At 49.5% G+C, this 19,541-nt stretch overlaps 1 protein-coding gene across 1 annotated transcript in view; it reads left to right on the top strand.

The window, feature by feature from the left end:
- Window positions 1-19,541, top strand: part of LOC147748878 (lactoperoxidase-like) — a 1,319,638-nt gene that overhangs the window by 859,768 nt on the left and 440,329 nt on the right. The gene's annotated exons all lie outside the window — the stretch shown is intronic.

Raw genomic sequence — 19,541 nt, 5'->3', positions numbered from 1 at the left:
TCCGGGTGGTGCTCTCTTAGTTCCGGAAGCTCTCCGCCGTCGTCCACCGGGGCTCTTTTGAAGAATGATACGTTTCTTGTGACCTTCTCTCCTCGGCGGGCGGCAGTGATCATGGTACCATTAACATTGGTTATGGTCCAAGGGTCCAACTCGAATGGCAGACTGAACTTTCCTCCTGGGTGACGGTCCCGCACTAGCACTCTGTCACCAACCCCAAGTGGACTATCTGTGTCCTTCCTTCATCGGGATGCATCCATGTTTGACTTTGTTCTCCACTCCATGGATTGGTTCGGTGGGGCTGGTGATGTTGCCCATGTAGGGTGGTGTTGGATTGTGTCTGTTACTGCTCTGCCAAAACAAAGTGTACTTGGTGGGACTCCGGTGGTGCAGTGGGGGGTTAACCTGTATTCACGCAGAAACTGGTAGAGGGCTAGCTCTAGACCATGGCCATCTGCCATTGCATTCTGGATAGTCTTGTTCAGTGTCCGCATTAGCCGCTCTACTTGCCCGTTTGCCGGGGGCCACCTTGGGGTTATCCACCGATGCTTGATTCTATGGGACTGTAGATATTCGTCCAGTTCTGTGCCATTGAAAGGCGGGCCATTGTCTGTACGCAGTTCACCAATGAGGCCGTGGGTGGCGATTATCTTTTCTATCTTTGGTATGACTTCTGAAGCTGCAGTAGAGGACAGGATCTCCATCTCCGGATATCGTGAAAAGTCGTCCACCACTATGAACATGTATTTTCCGCCGGGGAGGCTACCAAAATCGGAGCTGGCCCGTTTCCACGGTGACGTTGGCCCTTCTTCAGTGATTACTAGGGCCGGGCGGTTTGGCAAACTGGTAGCTAGACACACAGGGCACCGTTGAACGATGCCTTCTACGATCCGATCCAGACCAGGGAACCAGAGTTTGCTCTGAAGGCGGCTCTTCGACTTTACAATTCCTTGATGCGCGCCGTGCGCTAGGAGGGCTGCTTGTTGAGTGAGGCACTCAGGTAGAACGAGGCGGGGGCCTCTTAAGAGACAACCTTCTGGTGAAATTGACAGTTCGTTGCGGACTAGGTATAGTGCCTTCAATGTTGCTTGAGCTCCAGGAGTGCGGAATGGGGCCGGGCTTTGGAGAGGCTTCCAGTTTCCTGACGTGAGAGCTTGAATGGCGATTTGAAGGCAGCCGTCGTCCTTGGTGGCCCTCGCCACCTCATCTAGGGAGATCGGGAGTGGCCGGGACCTCTCGACAACCATCCGGACATACTCTTCCGTGGCGGTCGCCTCTGCTGCTTCCGCTTCGGTGACTGGGCGGGCATGTCGCGACAGGAAGTCCACAATAACAACAATAGGAATGGCTCTAATCACTAAGGCTGAGCCCATGAACAAAAACTCCTACTGAGAACATTCAAGACAGTCAAACAATTCCCATACACTCAACAACAAAAAATACATCACTCATACTACAAAATCACACTCCAACACACCACAGTCCCTTAAGTTCTCTATTTTGAACTTCGCGCCAACTTTTGGATATGGTGATATATTATGTTATTTCATTCCAGGACTGTTTGTATTCTCAGCACGACGTTGACTGCATTCTCGGTTTAAAGTATTAGATTATGATCCACCCTATGACATCAGGTATGCATGCGCCCAGCCGCGCATTGGACATAACAATAACTTAAGGATCATTCCTTTTACAAACCATTCTCCTCTTTCTTTTAGACAATTCGAGTCCGTGATTCATGAATTTTTATCGCCTGGTTCTTCCATGTTACTATGCCGCAATCGGTAAGACCAATTTCCTGTGCTTGAGGCAACAAGAGTCTCAATACTACTGACAGCGCGTTTCATTTACTGATGATTTTTATATGTTTGTGTAGGTTCAAAACTTTATTGATCACTGTTGGATCTATTAAACAGGTAAGACGTAGATACTTTCTGGAGCTCTCAAGGGATGTGCTTTTGAGTTTGGTGGCTAGAAGTGGCAAAATCATGCTGTTGTTTTCTTCTCTTCTTCTTTTTTGTAGTTGCTGTTGGTCCTGAGGAGAACCCATTGACTAATAGGGTTCGAAACGCGTAGACCTTTTGTTGTTGTTACTAACAAACAAATGTATTGTTTCAAACAGTTAAGGCTGGTTCTACAGTAAAAATAAGTGGATATTCATTTTAACCAGTTTAACCTTTTAGGTTTCACACAACCACGCCTGGGTCAGATCTATTGCATTGTTTGTGGTATCTAGTCCCTGTTTCTTATCTCATATAGAAAGATCCTTTATTTATGGAACTTAAGGGACTGTGGTGTGTTGGAGTGTGATTTTGTAGTATGAGTGATGTGTTTTTTGTTGTTGAGTGTATGGGAATTGTTTGATTGTCTTGAATGTTCTCAGTAGGAGCTGTGTATATATATTTATGTTTGAACATTGTGTTTTTTCGTATTTTTGTACTAACCTGTGGCGATGTTTCAAAAAAAGTGTACAAAAAAGTATTTGACTTTGAAAAAATTAAATGTTTATTAATTAAACTTGGCACGTCTTTGACTAGTGACTGGGGTGCCATTGGAAGTTGGTATAGTGTTTATCAGTATTGGCATTTGTAGGTGTTGCTTTTGTTCATGGGCTCAGCCTTACTGATTAGAGCCATTCCTATTGTTGTTGTTGTGTAGTTTTGCGGGTGCGGACTCGCAAGGTGGTTTGATTTCCGAATTGAGTCGGAATCAGCGGTTTGTTATGCTGCTTATATTTGGGACTATTTAGTGACATAATTACAGGTGCCTTCTTTAATTGTGGGTCTTTTGATTTGTGTGCTGTTTCAATCTTTTTCATTTTTGTTGCGGTTTTTTTATTTTTGACTTACTTTATTATGTTGGAAAATGACACCTTCGCATACAGCGAAGAACATATCCAGAAGCTCATGAGCGCACCTCCCCTTTTTGCTTCAGCAACTTTGAGTGAGACAGCAAAAACACAAAATGAAACTGATAAATTGTTGTGATTAAAGAAAAAGCAAATTCGGATGGACCTGAATAGTCATTTCCTAATGCAGCATCTCAAGGCCGGGACAATTCCTGGAGGTTTACAGATTCGGAATATACCGGTCATCTTCACTGATGACCCTCTTTTTAAGAACGGGTTCAGTCGAATTGAGACAAAATTCAGCAGGGACCTGATGGTCCTTGTTGTTGAAACAGCATTAAGGATTTCACAACAACAACTGGAGGAAATTGTCAATCTAGAAACTGAGATTAAGAATAATCAGCTGATCACTGATTCAAAAACACTACTAGAAAAAGTGGACAAAGAGATCCTAGAGTTCAAGGATTACACTTTCAATCAGAAAGAAAACAAGTTTGAAAAAGACAAAATAAATTTCTCATTGGAAACGGTTTATCCGTTTCTACAAGCAGACTTTTACACCAGAGCGGACTCCTGCAGATATTATTGTCTGACTTCCAAGGAAGGTCCAAAAATCAATTTATATCCTTCTCGGAGACTTCTTCATCATCTGGAGGTGAAACTGACAGCAACGAAGGACCTTCTAATCAAAACAGAAGATGGAATGCCAAACAACAACCTGGCCAGTCATCTTTTTTAGGGAGAGACCAACCCAAACCCAGAGGACGAACCAGATTCATCAACCAACCGTGGGAAATGACAACCCGACGACAACACTACAAAAATTGAATAAATCATCATTTTTTAATTTATCTGGTCGTATACTTACAGCTGCTGAAGCAAGCTTTTTCAATAAAGGCCTATCATTTGTCCCTACAAGACGAACAGACTTCATTAAAATGAAGGCAGAAGCAATTGAATTCTGTCGTAAAATTCGGCTAAAAATGTTCTTTGCTGATAGTAAAATGTCAACAGCTTTGGAATTTACTGGACTGCATAAGAAATCTAATTTCTGTCCGCCAGGGAATAGAATTCCGCAGGAGATCAAAACTTTTGAGAAAACTATTCTTTCTGCAATTTCAAATATGGAGTGTAAATCCAAATACGTCAAACATAATATTACCAAGGCTGAACGGGAAGCAATTACTACTCTGAAAGATGACCCCACAGTGATCATCAAACAGGCAGATAAAGGGGGTTCCATCGTGGTGTGGGGCTCTTCTGAATATTCAAATGAGGTATTGAAACAACTCAATGACCAAACCTGTTATAGACGTATTCCAAATGATCCAACAAAGGAACTCCAGGCTGAACTCTTTGCCAAATTAAAATCAGGATTTGATGAAGGTTTCCTAGGCAAAAAGGAATACAACTTTCTACAGAACAAATTTCCAAGAATTCCTATCTTTTATGTGCTTCCCAAAGTACACAAAAGTTTGATTTGTCCGCCAGGCAGACCAATTGTGTCTGGTTGCGATTCATTGATAGAACCAATATCAAAGTATATAGATTTCTTCCTGAAACCATTCAGGACACTACGGATTTTATAAATAAGTTGGATAATGTGGAATTTGAAAAAACAAAGATATTATGGTTAACTAGATGTGACTTCTTAATACACCCAGTTCCCGCAGGATGAGGGCCTGGCTGCTTTGGAATTCCATTTGGAGAAAAGATCTAAACCATTAAGGGTCCCCACTGAATTCATTTTAAAGTTGGCTTCTTTTGCTTTAAAAAGGAACTACTTCATGTTTGATAAGGAATTTTTTTACCAAACAAAAGGAGTAGTGATGGGGTGTCCTTTTGCCCAGGAGCTGGCTGTCCTTTTCATGTCATTATACGAAGCAAAATTTGTCTACAACAGCAATCCCTTCAGACAGCGGATTAAATCATGGATGCGATACATTGATGATATTTTCATGGTGTGGTCAGGTGATGTCGGAGAATTACAACAGTTTTTTGATTGGCTCAATCAAAGATCTCCGGACATAAAATTCAGTATGGATATATCGTCACATAGGATGGCGTTCTTGGATGTAGAAGTTTATCCATCCGAACAGGGGCTTGTAACAATGCTGTACAAAAAACCAACGGACAGAAACAAGGCACTTCTGTTCACAAGTAATCACCCAAGATCTCTTAAAGAGAATTTACCATACGGACAAATGTTACGGATTCGCCGTAATTGTACATTTTCAGATGAATATGATGTACATGCTAATCTTTTGAGTGAGAATCTGATTGAACGGGGTTGTCCCAAGAAATTACTCAAATCCACAAAGAAAAGAGTAAGGTGGATACCTAGAGAGACATGGTTACAGAGAACCATCAAAAAGCCAAAAGAACGTCAAGTCTTTGTAACAACTTTTTGCCCCAATTCAAATCTCCTCAAAAAAATTGTCAAACAAAATTGCCATTTGAATAAAAATTTGGACCCTGCTTTCTCTAATGCTCCTCTTTTCGCGTTTAAGAAAGAAAAAAGCATAGTGTTGGACCCGGCCCATTAGGCAGGTTCACCCCTAGACTTTTTTGCGTTTTCCTAGCCTATTTATGGAACCTGGTGTTGGTGATTTTAGGCCTCTGCGCACTTTTTCACTGTGGTACAGTGTAAAGTGCATGAGCTCTCTGTATGTGTGGTGAGTGACCTGCCCTCCCATAGGAATGAATGGGGAGTATGTATGCCCATGGTAGTTCCTGATGTGTGGGGAGTGCAGGGGCGAGTTTGGTATGTATCAACTCGTGAGAGTGAATGCTGCAAAATGATGTATGCGACATGACTGTGTCTAGTCTAGAAGTACTACTTTTGGAAGTTGGCATATTTGTGTAGGTTGTTGCTAGCGTGTGATTGGCTGGTGAGCCTGGCCCAGAGTGCATGGGCCTGCTTGTGGATTGACTGTCTGGTTTGAGGATGACAGGGGCTGGAGAGCCCAGGAGGTTGTCTGAGTCAGCCCATGGATGAAAGGCAGCATCTGCTGCCAGGGAAGTGGGAGGAGATGGCACCTGATAGTGAAGGGCTGTTCCTGTGTAACTACAAAGCTGGCTCCACCTCCCGCTGGGCGACTGACACCTCTGTCCCTGATACTGAAGGGGACTTCCCTCTAAACCAGTCCAGCTGGTTCTCACACTGCCTTCTTCAAAGGACTTCAAAGGACTTCAAAGGTTTTGCGCTGTATAAGAAGGGGTTGTATCCCCTTCCAAAATGTTCTTGTTTCTGACTTGAATCTACCAGGGGCGGGCGCTGCCCAGCCCCTGGATGCCTGGAGGACTTCTGGGGGGACCCCTCTGCCTTGCCTGGGCTGAGGGGGGGACTTTGCTGAACTTTCTGCCCCCCTAAGCACCTTGAAGTGCTTTTTCTTGGCTATAGCGCTTGGGAGCGCTGGATTCGTCTTTCTTGGCGCAGGGAGCGCTTTGGATTTCCTTTGGCGCTTAAGAGCGCTTTATTCCTGCTCCTGGGAGCGCTGTGGGTCGTCATGTAGCGCTAGGAGCGCTTTATTTACATTGCGAGTGCCCACCTCGCTTATTTGTACTTTTTCGGTATTGCCGATATTTTAAATGCCTCCCCGCCTGCCTAGCTAGAGAGGGGCCGCCGCGCTGCCCGCGGCGACCCGGAAGCGCTTGGCCGGCCGACCAATCCGGTCGCGGCCGGCCGGAAGTCCCGCCCCCGCAGCCCGAGAGGAGAGAAGCTGCCCAGGGGAGAAGAAGAGGGACGAGTGATGGCGGCTGGTCTGCAGGGCTCCCGTGAGCGGAGGGAGCCCTGCAGCGAGAGGAGCGGCCGAGAGCGTCTGAGCGGGCCGGCGGGGCTCCGTGGTGGAAGAGGAGCCCCGCGCTGGCCAGAAGAAGGAGCCGCCGCCCGGATGAGCCCCGCACAGGAGAGCCCGGTGAGTCTGGGCTGGGGCTGGGCAGAATGGAGCAGGGGAGGGGCGCCGGGACACATTGTCGGTGTCCGAAGCGCCCCCCGCAGTAGCGCGAGTTCGCGCTGCTTGTTTGTCTGAAGCCATGAGGGCTTCAAGGGCGGCCCCAGTTGTCAGTGGGTCGCCCCAACGTGTTTTGAGGGCCCCGTGGGGTCCAGTGTTGGTGGTGCAATTAGGGCGGCCCCAGTTGGCAGCGGGTCGCCCCAACGCAGTCCAGAGCCCCGAGAGGCTCCCTGAAGGCATGTTTGGTGCCAGAGCCTGAGAGCTCCAACGACCCCCCGCAGTCTGAGAGAGCCTGTGTGGCTCAGAGGGGCCATGTTTTGTCCAGAGCCTGTGTGGCTCCAGCGTGGCGCAGTTTGCGCCTGAGGGCTGGTGAGAGCCCTGCCGCAGTTCTGCATCCCAGCTGCCCAGCAATTAGTGGGCGGCTGCACCGTTTAGGCGCAATTTCAAGAGAGTCCCCCTGTGTGGGACAGAGAGGGCACAGTGGTGCCTGGCCTTCCCAGTTGCCCAGCACTTTGTGGGCAGCTGCCACGTTTAGGCTTTTGTACTTTGGACTGGCGCTGCATGGCAGCGCACCCTGACTTTGGACTCAGGGCATCTTTGCCCCACAAGGCCAGTGGCCCAGGGACTGTCACAGGTAGTGGCTTATGTAGTGTAGGCGCAATGTGATTTCTATGCTTTTAAATAGTAATTGCCCACTGTGTGTTTTTGCGCTATTGACTTATGTTATGGCACCTCTGAATGTTTATGCATTATGTGTCTTCCTTTCCATGCGCTGCACCTCTGAATGTTTAGTCATCATGTGTCTTCTTGCGCTGCACCCCTGAATGTGATTTTATTGCATCATGTGCTCTATTCTTAACACCTCTGAATGTTTAGTCATCATGTGTTCTTCTTTATTACTCCTCTGAATGTAGGTTTATTGCATCATGAGTAATGTATTCTTTCTTAGACCCCTAAATGCTGAGTGATACTTAGGTGGTTGTCGTTTCTACTCCTCTGAATGTAGGTTTATTGCATCATGAGTAATGTATTCTTTCTTAGACCCCTAAAGGCTGTGTGATACTTAGGTGGTTCTGCTTTCTTAGTACAGGTGGTCCTAGTAAGGTCCTGGTTCCTGTCACCAGTGGTTACTGGTTGTTATCTTTGATTATTACTTGATATTCTACATTTTAACTAGAAGTGCTATATCTGAATATGACAGTGGCCCTTGTGGCCCTGTCTTGTGTACATAATCCCTGTGAATATTGCCCGTGCCAGTTGGCACAATGTATATGTGTGATTTTATCTGATGTGTTTTTACAATACAAAAGTTATTTTTATAATAACCTTGTGTGGAGTCTCTTCTGTGGTGTGCCTAGTATGTTGTTGCTGTTGTGCGCTGGCGCAAATGCTTTACACATTGCCTCCGAGTTTAGCCTTACTACTTGTGCCAAGCTACCAAGGGGGTGAGCAGAGGTTATCTTGGCGTGTGACTTCCTTGCCCTGACTAGAATGGTGGTTTCTGCCTGGCTTTGGCGTCAGCCTTAGCCTACCAGAAATAGCCAGTTCTAACATTGTTGGTCAGCGGTGCGGATTTGGACTTGTGTTTGCGCAGTGCCATAGCGACAACTGGCTACATTACAAAACTCTGCAATTGTTTTTTTTCAGATAGTCACATGTTTGGGATTATTGTTTTTGATTTTTTTTCCTCAAGAGTGTCATTTTCAAATGTCTTTCTGCGCTTTATGTTTAGTGGCAGATGAGAGAAAGTGACAGGGCGGGACGCCATTAGAGGGGGGAGGTTCCCATAGATTAGGAATCCCTTGCTGGGTCCCGTGTCCAATCCCAAATCCTGTCCCTGTGTGGGTAGATGGAAGAGAGGGAGTGTGAGGAGAAATGACTAGCTCAGGAGGGTGGTTGTTCCCTGAGTGTAGTGTGTGTGTCTGGATTCCCCAGTGTGGTAGGATCCAGTGGTGGCAGCTTTAATGTGTCCAGTGTGTTAATTCCCATTCCCCGCTCCCAGAGTTTGGTACCTGTGTCACGTGTGGTCAGGTTGAGTGATCAGGGGTGGTGGAAACTGCCTTACCAGTCCGAGGGGGGGGAGTGTGCGAATGAATGATGTGCTGAACTGGAGGAGTTGGTGTGAGTTTTCTTTTTGTTAAAGAGCTTGCATGAGAGGTGTACCTCTGGTGGTGTGCAGGAGGTCCTGCAGAGGCACTGGACAGGAAGGTGGATGTCTGGCGGTGTGCTAGATGTCTTGCAGAGGCATTAGGGAGTGATTCCAAAAGGAGTGGCTTGTGTATCTGATGATCCTGTAAAGGGGAAGAGGTTCATGTGTAACCCAGCTTGGTCCCAGTAGTATGGTAGGGGTGTAGGGGCTCACGCCCTGTCTCAGTGGAGGCGGAGTGAGTGTGGGACGGTGTGTCCCACGTTGGCCTGAAACCCTATCTCAGGGCCTGGAGGGTTCCTTAAGGGAGCGCCAGGTCAGGGGCCTAAGCTGTACATAGGTCATTTGAGGAGGATCTTCCTGTGTCTAGAGGACGGGGAGTGTCTGTAACCAGAACTCCGGCGGTCCTAGTGTTGGGCAGTACCGCTCCTAAGTGGAGGGTGCAGAAGTCCTGGCTCGCTGAGCATTTGACCGTCTAGAGTGCTTGACCATTTGTGGGGCCTCTGGAGGTCGTTCCCCGAGGAGGGGGGAAAGCCAGGTTGGGGTGTGGCCTGACCTGGAAGGAGTACTGGAGGAAAGTGTGTCACTGATAAGCCGCTGGCGTGTTGTCTGTCTAGCCTGGGACATACTGAGAATCACCCTGTGATAGGGAGTACTGGAGGAGAGTGTGTCGCTGATACGCCGCTGGCGTGTGCTCTGTCTAGCCTGAGACATACTGGATCTGGAAGGGGGTGCAGAGGGACGGTGTCCTTACTTCTGACCCCGGTGCAACCTGAGGGTTTAGATCTCAGGTTGGGAGATTCGGAAACTTCTAGGTCAAGAGGAATCTCTGCCAAAGTGGATCAGCTGAAGAGACTGAGGGGGCTGCCCTTGCTGTGTGTTCTGGGGCTCACCTGCAGTTTGTTGTTTTCACTAAGGCAGAGGAAAGGGGGCTTTGCTGTGTGCTGTGTCCCCCCACCTGCTTGAAGAGGGACTGTGCTGTGTGCTTTGTACCTCAGAAGTGGAATAGTTTCCAGGTGGTAGACCAGTGATGGAGTGAGGTCCTGATCTGGTAGGAGAATTGTGTTCTGGTGAGTGCTTCTCTGTGAGGGTGCGGAAACCCAGAAGTAGAGGTAGGGTGGGGCATTCTTGCCCGTGACCTCTGGTCAGCCTGAGGGTATGGTCCCTAGGTTGTTGGATCAGTGGTAGTTGTAGCTACACTGAGAGAGAGAGTGGAGAATGGCTATTGTGTGCCAGGGGTTACTACCCCCCACTCTGTGGATTAGTTAGGACCTGTGATTTGGATGGCCTATGGCCTGGTCTTGGCTGTGGATGACTAGTGTGTACCAGTGGGGTACCCTAGTTGAGTCAGAGAGTTATTATTTGGAGGAAACCATGTAGGTTCAGAGTGGCGCAAAACTGGACGGTGTCCCTGCTGTGCGAGGCCGTGTCCGTGGTTTTGTCGCCCAAAGCAGTGAAGCCCATCAGTGGTGTGATTGGTCTACCCTGCGTTTTGGCTGGAAGGGGGTTGTGTTGGACCCGGCCCATTAGGCAGGTTCACCCCTAGACTTTTTTGCGTTTTCCTAGCCTATTTATGGAACCTGGTGTTGGTGATTTTAGGCCTCTGCGCACTTTTTCACTGTGGTACAGTGTAAAGTGCATGAGCTCTCTGTATGTGTGGTGAGTGACCTGCCCTCCCATAGGAATGAAGGGGGAGTATGTATGCCCATGGTAGTTCCTGATGTGTGGGGAGTGCAGGGGCGAGTTTGGTATGTATCAACTCGTGAGAGTGAATGCTGCAAAATGATGTATGCGACATGACTGTGTCTAGTCTAGAAGTACTACTTTTGGAAGTTAGCATATTTGTGTAGGTTGTTGCTAGCGTGTGATTGGCTGGTGAGCCTGGCCCAGAGTGCATGGGCCTGCTTGTGGATTGACTGTCTGGTTTGAGGATGACAGGGGCTGGAGAGCCCGGGAGGTTGTCTGAGTCAGCCCATGGATGAAAGGCAGCATCTGCTGCCAGGGAAGTGGGAGGAGATGGCACCTGATAGTGAAGGGCTGTTCCTGTGTAACTACAAAGCTGGCTCCACCTCCCGCTGGGCGACTGACACCTCTGTCCCTGATACTGAAGGGGACTTCCCTCTAAACCAGTCCAGCTGGTTCTCACACTGCCTGCTTCAAAGGACTTCAAAGGACTTCAAAGGTTTTGCACTGTATAAGAAGGGGTTGTATTCCCTTCCAAAATGTTCTTGTTTCTGACTTGAATCTACCAGGGGCGGGCGCTGCCCAGCCCCTGGATGCCTGGAGGACTTCTGGGGGGACCCCTCTGCCTTGCCTGGGCTGAGGGGGGGACTTTGCTGAACTTTCTGCCCCCCTAAGCACCTTGAAGTGCTTTTTCTTGGCTATAGCGCTTGGGAGCGCTGGATTCGTCTTTCTTGGCGCAGGGAGCGCTATGGATTTCCTTTGGCGCTTAAGAGCGCTTTATTCCTGCTCCTGGGAGCGCTGTGGGTTGTCATGTAGCGCTAGGAGCGCTTTATTTACATTGCGAGTGCCCACCTCGCTTATTTGTACTTTTTCGGTATTGCCGATATTTTAAATGCCTCCCCGCCTGCCTAGCTAGAGAGGGGCCGCCGCGCTGCCCGCGGCGACCCGGAAGCGCTTGGCCGGCCGACCAATCCGGTCGCGGCCGGCCGGAAGTCCCGCCCCCGCAGCCCGAGAGGAGAGAAGCTGCCCAGGGGAGAAGAAGAAGGACGAGTGATGGCGGCTGGTCTGCAGGGCTCCCGTGAGCGGAGGGAGCCCTGCAGCGAGAGGAGCGGCCGAGAGCGTCTGAGCGGGCCGGCGGGGCTCCGTGGTGGAAGAGGAGCCCCGCGCTGGCCAGAAGAAGGAGCCGCCGCCCGGATGAGCCCCGCACAGGAGAGCCCGGTGAGTCTGGGCTGGGCAGAATGGAGCAGGGGAGGGGCGCCGGGACACATTGTCGGTGTCCGAAGCGCCCCCCCCCCGCAGTAGCGCAAGTTCGCGCTGCTTGTTTGTCTGAAGCCATGAGGGCTTCAAGGGCGGCCCCAGTTGGCAGTGGGTTGCCCCAACGTGTTTTGAGGGCCCCGTGGGGTCCAGTGTTGGTGGTGCCATTAGGGCGGCCCCAGTTGGCAGCGGGTCGCCCCAACGCAGTCCAGAGCCCCGAGAGGCTCCCTGAAGGCATGTTTGGTGCCAGAGCCTGAGAGCTCCAACGACCCCCCGCAGTCTGAGAGAGCCTGTGTGGCTCAGAGGGGCCATGTTTTGTCCAGAGCCTGTGTGGCTCCAGCGTGGCGCAGTTTGCGCCTGAGGGCTAGTGAGAGCCCTGCCGCAGTTCTGCATCCCAGCTGCCCAGCAATTAGTGGGCAGCTGCACCGTTTAGGCGCAATTTCAAGAGAGTCCCCCTGTGTGGGACAGAGAGGGCACAGTGGTGCCCGGCCTTCCCAGTTGCCCAGCACTTTGTGGGCAGCTGCCACGTTTAGGCTTTTGTTCTTTGGACTGGCGCTGCATGGCAGCGCACCCTGACTTTGGACTCAGGGCATCTTTTCCCCACAAGGCCAGTGGCCTAGGGACTGTCACAGGTAGTGGCTTATGTAGTGTAGGCGCAATGTGATTTCTATGCTTTTAAATAGTAATTGCCCACTGTGTGTTTTTGCGCTATTGACTTATGTTATGGCACCTCTGAATGTTTATGCATTATGTGTCTTCCTTTCCATGCGCTGCACCTCTGAATGTTTAGTCATCATGTGTCTTCTTGCGCTGCACCCCTGAATGTGATTTTATTGCATCATGTGCTCTACTCTTAACACCTCTGAATGTTTAGTCATCATGTGTTCTTCTTTATTACTCCTCTGAATGTAGGTTTATTGCATCATGAGTAATGTATTCTTTCTTAGACCCCTAAATGCTGAGTGATACTTAGGTGGTTGTCTTTTCTACTCCTCTGAATGTAGGTTTATTGCATCATGAGTAATGTATTCTTTCTTAGACCCCTAAAGGCTGTGTGATACTTAGGTGGTTCTGCTTTCTTAGTACAGGTGGTCCTAGTAAGGTCCTGGTTCCTGTCACCAGTGGTTACTGGTTGTTATCTTTGATTATTACTTGATATTCTACATTTTAACTAGAAGTGCTATATCTGAATATGACAGTGGCCCTTGTGGCCCTGTCTTGTGTACATAATCCCTGTGAATATTGCCCGTGCCAGTTGGCACAATGTATATGTGTGATTTTATCTGATGTGTTTTTACAATACAAAAGTTATTTTTATAATAACCTTGTGTGGAGTCTCTTCTGTGGTGTGCCTAGTATGTTGTTGCTGTTGTGCGCTGGTGCAAATGCTTTACACATTGCCTCCGAGTTTAGCCTTACTGCTTGTGCCAAGCTACCAAGGGGGTGAGCAGAGGTTATCTTGGCGTGTGACTTCCTTGCCCTGACTAGAATGGTGGTTTCTGCCTGGCTTTGGCGTCAGCCTTAGCCTACCAGAAATAGCCAGTTCTAACACATAGCCAATCATATCGTGAGAGCAGCCTTTAAAACTTTGCATCCTCCATCATTGAGACAAATAGTTGGGTTACCCCCGGTCACAGGCCACCACAAATGTGGTACCTGTGTTTGCCTTCCACACACAATAGAAGGCCCACTTTTCAGTTATAATGGAATTCATTGGAAACACGATTCGTTCACGAATTGTAGGACAAAAAATGAAGTCTATGGTGTCCTGTGTCCTTGTTCTTTACTGTATATAGGAAAAACAAACCAGGAGGTGCGCCAACGCATCATCCAACATAAGTCGCGAATCAGGAAAAAGGTGGTAACGGCTCCACTAGTCAAACATTGGATCGACAAAGCACATTCGAAACAAGATCTCCGTTGGACAGTCATTTCAAAGATTGGGATGACCCAAAGAGGGGGTAACCCTGAGTTACGATTAACTCAACGTGAGGCGATGTTAATCATCAAATTCGATACAGTATCTGCAGGACTCAATTAACTTTTGGAAATGTTTGATTTATAATTTTTGTCCATTTCATAAAAATTTATATCTGCCGGTACCGTTCAACTGCGCTATGTAAACACTGAACTACAACAACCAGAAGTCTTCACTCAGTCAGCGGGGGACACCATAATCCCCTGTTTTTCATCTTTATCATTTCCGGGTTAGATGTAGCGCGATGCGAATCACTGCGAAAGGATTTACTGATTTCCAGTCCTGTTAGAAAAGTTTCAACATTGAGGTAAGCCGTTTGAGACTTGCTTTGGGGAACTCGTCCCCGCTTTGGTTCAGAGTAATTAATATTGAGGATTGCTTTCGTTTTAGAAGCCGTATGCACGATTGAAACGTGACACATACGCAGCAGCTGGAAGCATACGCTGCTCCAACAATGTCCGGACAACGGCCTCCGGCGTCTCAATGACAGTGAGGTACGCATGAAAAAAACAGTGTTCTAACTTATCCCCATGCTGTCACTCGCTCGAACACTTTTGTGAAATCCGATTTCTCTTCTCAGCTTTAGAAATTAGATTGTCATCTGAAAAATTAAAGAGTCGGACTTGGATGTTTCATATATATAACTCCGTACTGGTCTCTAAAAGGTAGATCCTTGGGGTTAAGTGCCCTAATTTTGAACTTCACGCCAACTTTTGGATATGGTGATATATTATGTCATTTCATTCCAGGACTGTTTGTATTCTCAGCACGGCGCTGACTGCATCCTCGGTTTAAAGTATTGGATTATGATCCTCCCTATGACATCAGGTATGCATGCACTCGGCCGCGCATTGGACATAACAATAACTTAAGGATCATTCCTTTTACAAACCATTCTCCTCTTTCTTTTAGACAATTCGAGTCCGTGATTCATGAATTTTGATCGCCTGGTTCTTCCATTTTACTATGCCGCAATCGGTAACACCAATTTCCTGTGCTTGAGGCAACAAGAGTCTCAATACTACTGACAGCGCGTTTTATTTACTGATGATTTTTGTATGTTTGTTTTGTCTCACTGTGTAGGTTCAAAACTTTATTGATCACTGTTGGATCTATTAAACAGGTAAGACGTAAATAATTTCTAGAGCTCTCAAGGGATGTGCTTTAGAGTTTGGTGGCTAGAAGTGGCAAAATCATGCTGTTGTTTTCTTCTCTTCTTCTTTTTTTGTAGTTGCTGTTGTTCCTGAGGAGAACCCATTGACTAATAGGGTTCGAAACGCGTAAACCTTTTTTTGTTGTTACTAACAAACAAATGTATTATTTCAAACAGTTAAGGCTGGTTGTGCAGTAAAAATAAGTGGATATTCATTTTAACCAGTTTAACTTTTTAGGTTTCACACAACCAAGCCTGGGTCAGATCTATTGCATTGTTTGTGGTATCTGGACCCTGTTTCTTATCTCATATAGAAAGATCCTTTATTTATGGAACTTAAGGCACTGTGGTGTGTTGTAGTGTGATTTTGTAGTATGAGTGATGTATTTTGTTGTTGTTGAGTGTATGGGAATTGTTTGATTGTCTTGAATGTTCTCAGTAGGAGCTGTGTATATATATATATGTTTGAACATTGTGTTTTTTCGTATTTTTGTACTAACCTGTGGCGATGTTTCAAAAAAAGTGTACAAAAAAGTATTTGACTTTGAAAAAATTAAATGTTTAATAATTAAATTTGGCACGTCTTTGACTATTGACTGGGGTGCTTTTGGAAGTTGGTATAGTGTTTATCAGTATTGGCATTTGTAGGTGTTGCTTTTGCGACAGGAAGTCGGCAGGGGTTCGGGTACCAGGCTGATATTCGACGGTGAACTGAAATTCCTGGAGCTGGAGTACCCACTTCTCGATTCGAGGAGGAGGGCGTGTGGAGGAGCCCTGGAACAGTGGAACTAAGGGCTTGTGGTCTGTGATTACCGCAAACAGGTGTCCCTATAGGTAGATGTGGAAGTGCCTGCACCCCCATAAGATCGCAATAGCCTCCTTTTCGATCTGCGAGTGACGCTGTTCTGTTGGCGTGAGGGTTCTGCTCACATAGACAACGGGGGCCCACTCTCCACAGGCCTCCTGCTGTACTAAGATGGCTCCTAATCCTGTTGGGCTGGCGTCCACCACAAGTTGCGACTCCTTCCGTGGGTCAAAGTAGGCCAGGGTTGTGTCCGCCGAGAGCATGGCTTTGGTCCTCCGGAATGACTCTTGTTGTTCTGGGCCCCATTCCCAGGTACTGGTGGATTTAGTGAGTTCGCAAAGGGGGCCGGTGATGTCTGACAAGTCCTTGATGAACCGCCCGCAGTAGGTGACCATTCCCAAGAAACTGCGGACAGCCGTCACCGATGTTGGGGCGGGGGCTTCGTTGATGTCCTTGACTTTTTTGGGATCCGGGCCTATCCCTTGGTCTCAGAAATGGTACCCAAAGAAGCTAATGTCCTTGCGCAGGAAATCACACTTTTTCCGGTGAAGGGTGAGGCCTTGGTCTTGAAGTCGGGCAAACACCGCATGGATGCGTTTGAGGTGCTCGTCTAGGGTGGGTGCGTGAACTAGGATATCGTCACTGACGTTCAGGACTCCTTCCAGCCCCTGCAGGATGTTCTGGATGATGTTCTGGAACACCTCTGTGGCGCTCGATATTCGGAAGTTGAGCCGGGTGTATCGCCAGAGCCCGGCATGAGTGGAAAAGGCGGTGATCGGTCGCAAATCTGGGTGGAGGGGAATTTGGTGGTATCCTGACCGCAGATCCATCTTTGAGAACCACTTCGAGCTGGACAACTCCCCGATAATGTCATCTATTGTTGGCGTCAGATGACGTTCACGCTTGATAGCGAGGTTGGGGATGCGCATATCCATTCGGACTGCGTCAGGCTGCTTTGGTTTCTTCGCCACCACAATGGGCGATACCCACGGGGTCGGACTGCTTACTCTCTCGATGACTCCTGCTCGTTCTAGCAAACATAGCTCTGCCTCAACTTTGGGCCGTAGGTGAAACGCAATGCGTTGGTGTCGGAGGGCTACTGGAGCGACTGATTTGTCTATGTGAATGTGAATGGCTGGTCCTTTCAAGCACCCAATGCCGTTGAACAGGGTCTTGAAATCTTGCACCAGATGGTCGAGGCTGTGGGCTTGGACAGTGAGGGCAAACTGGATTAATCCGAGGTCTTGCGCTGTTTTGCACCCCAAAAGGAATCCTGAGCCTTCTTGAGACACGTAGATTTTGGTCTGCTGGCGGGCGGTGTCATGGGATAGGTCTGTCTGAAACATCCCGCAGAGGCGAAGTGGACGTCTGGTGCCGTGGCATACACTTGCAGCCTGGTGGGATGGAGTGCTGGGGCATTCACCAGGTTCTGATACACGCTGGACGCCATCAGGTTGATCGTAGCCCCCGTGTCGATCAGGGCCGGCACTGCTTGGTCCTGTACGTTGACGGTGCACATGGCAGCCACCGGTGCAGTGGCTGCGAGGGTGTTTAGCATCCGGACGATATGGACAAAGGCGGTGTCTGTTTCGTCATCATCCATGTCGCTGCTGTCGGGGCTGCCGGGAAGTGGTTCCACTGTTCTCACCCTTCTGGGTGGTCCGTTTTGCTTCTTCTTTGGCGTTGACCGGCACACACTCGTGAAGTGATTGACTTTCCCTACAGGCGCTGCAGGTCTTACCCTGTGCTGGGCAAGTTCCATTGTGGGGCGTCAGGCCTCCACACCACGCTCAGACGCGGCCGCGCGATGATTGGGTTTGCTTGGCATTTCCTCGCCTGGATGACTTTGGGCGGTTGTCTGGGGTGTCAGTTTGTATGGCGCACACAGGCTCCGTCTTGACCGCGACGGCCGGTTTGGATTTCATATGCGCGGCTCTGGCCTTGGACAGTTCCTTAGAGCGCCCAAGCGTGAGGATGTGGTGAATGGGCATGTTGTCTTCCTGCAAAATCCTTTCTCGCAGTTATGAGGACGCGCAGCCCTGGGTAAACTGGGCACGGATCTCATCGTCAGCATCAGGAAGGGTGCACGTGCTGGCTAGCTTCTTCAGCCTCGCATAAAAGACATTGACGGATTCCTCCGGGAGCTGGCGGGCTTGGCGGAGTAGGAAGCGCTCGTAGTCAGCACTCGCGAAGGGCTCAAAATATGCGGTAATAGCTTCGCGCATGGTGGCGTAGTTCCTGGGCGGACCGCCTTCCCTGATGTCCATCGATATTTCATGAATGTCGGCCCCTCCTAGGTGTAGTAGCATGGCACGCCATTGCGGAGCCGCAATTTCCGCCACCTCGAAGAAGTTTTCCAGACGTTCTACCCATTTCTTCCACCTCGCAGCCTGCGACGGTGGGGGACCAGTGATGGTGAAAGATTCTAGAGCGGGTACTGTGGTCATGGCAGCAGAGTTCAGACGTGGGTGACAAGGGCGAGGCTGCGTTCAAATTGGCGTGATGTGCCTAGCTCAGGGGCGTAGCAGGCGGGCGTGACATAGGGACCAAATTTCCGGGACACGTGGAGTGTGCTCAGGGAGGTTGTTCAGCCAGATAGGCGTAATGCGCCTAGTTCAGTGACGTAGCTGGCGGGTGTGATGCAGGGCCCTGGCGGCAGTGACGTGTTGAATGTGCCCAGGGAGGTCAGATCATCAGATGCAGATCAGGTGCCACGCTCACACGAGATGCGTGAGGAATAGGTCAGGCTCCAGACTCTAACGAGGCTCCTCTTTCCCTCTGACCGTACAAACGGGTGGTCTATATTTTCCTTCCAGGGGGGGTCCTGCAATCGGGCCGAATGCGTGGGAGGCTCACCGCCAGGCCGGGGCACCAGACGCGTTGGAGCATGCACGCGCTCACCTTGATTGAAGCGGCGCGATCGCGGGCCGGGAGGCAGCGTGGGCGGCAGCCTGGATAGCGCGCATGCACGGCCGGTGTGTTGAGCCGCTAGCGGCAGGTATAGGCAGGACGCGGATGAGTGCTGGCGATGGGGAACCAGCGCTCGGAGTCCGACACGGCTGGAGCTGGAGGCGGGAGCGGGGCAGCACACCCGCACAACCAGGCCGCAGCACCATGTGGGCGGCGCCGGGAGACGAGGTAGGCCGCTGAGGGGGGGCCACAGCGGGCAGCTCCGTGTGCAGGAGCGTCCGGGTGTAAGCAAGCACGGCGGGGTGGCGAGACCACCTCGTCGCCAGTGTCGTGTCTGGATTAGGCCCTGGCAATAAACACGCTGGACACGATGTGCTTGGTATAGTGGCTAGTAGACTACCTAAACCACGCCCAGAGCCCTGGGGTATTTATTTGTTTCCATGTGTGCCGGCCTGCGCGGACACAGTGCCCGCCTACTTTCACCACGCACACAGGGGGGGGAACTTCGGCATCCCCACAGGGTGCCTCAACTTGGGCTAGACCGATCCCGGGCAATATTACAAAGAGTACCAGGAAAAAAAGCGCTTGAGCGGCAGCAGGGGGAGGGATTCACTCGCGGGAGCGATAATTGCGACCAGATGGGCCGCGCGCTCTTGACGTGAACGCGTTGCAATGGCAACGGGTGCACGTGCTTGGCCGAAAAGCCTAAGAGCTAAGGTCGTTTTCATGCACTGCAAAGGCTCGACCTAACCAGCACATCTATACTGCCGTTCCTGAACCAGGCTGTGGGGGCGCTAACGAACAAGATTACCAG

This window comes from Lissotriton vulgaris, chromosome 1_1 (genome assembly GCF_964263255.1).
Source record: "Lissotriton vulgaris chromosome 1_1, aLisVul1.2, whole genome shotgun sequence".
Lineage (NCBI taxonomy): Eukaryota > Metazoa > Chordata > Amphibia > Caudata > Salamandridae > Lissotriton > Lissotriton vulgaris.
The sequence above is the reverse complement of the archived record's forward strand: the minus strand, read 5'-3'. Positions and strand labels throughout refer to the sequence as shown.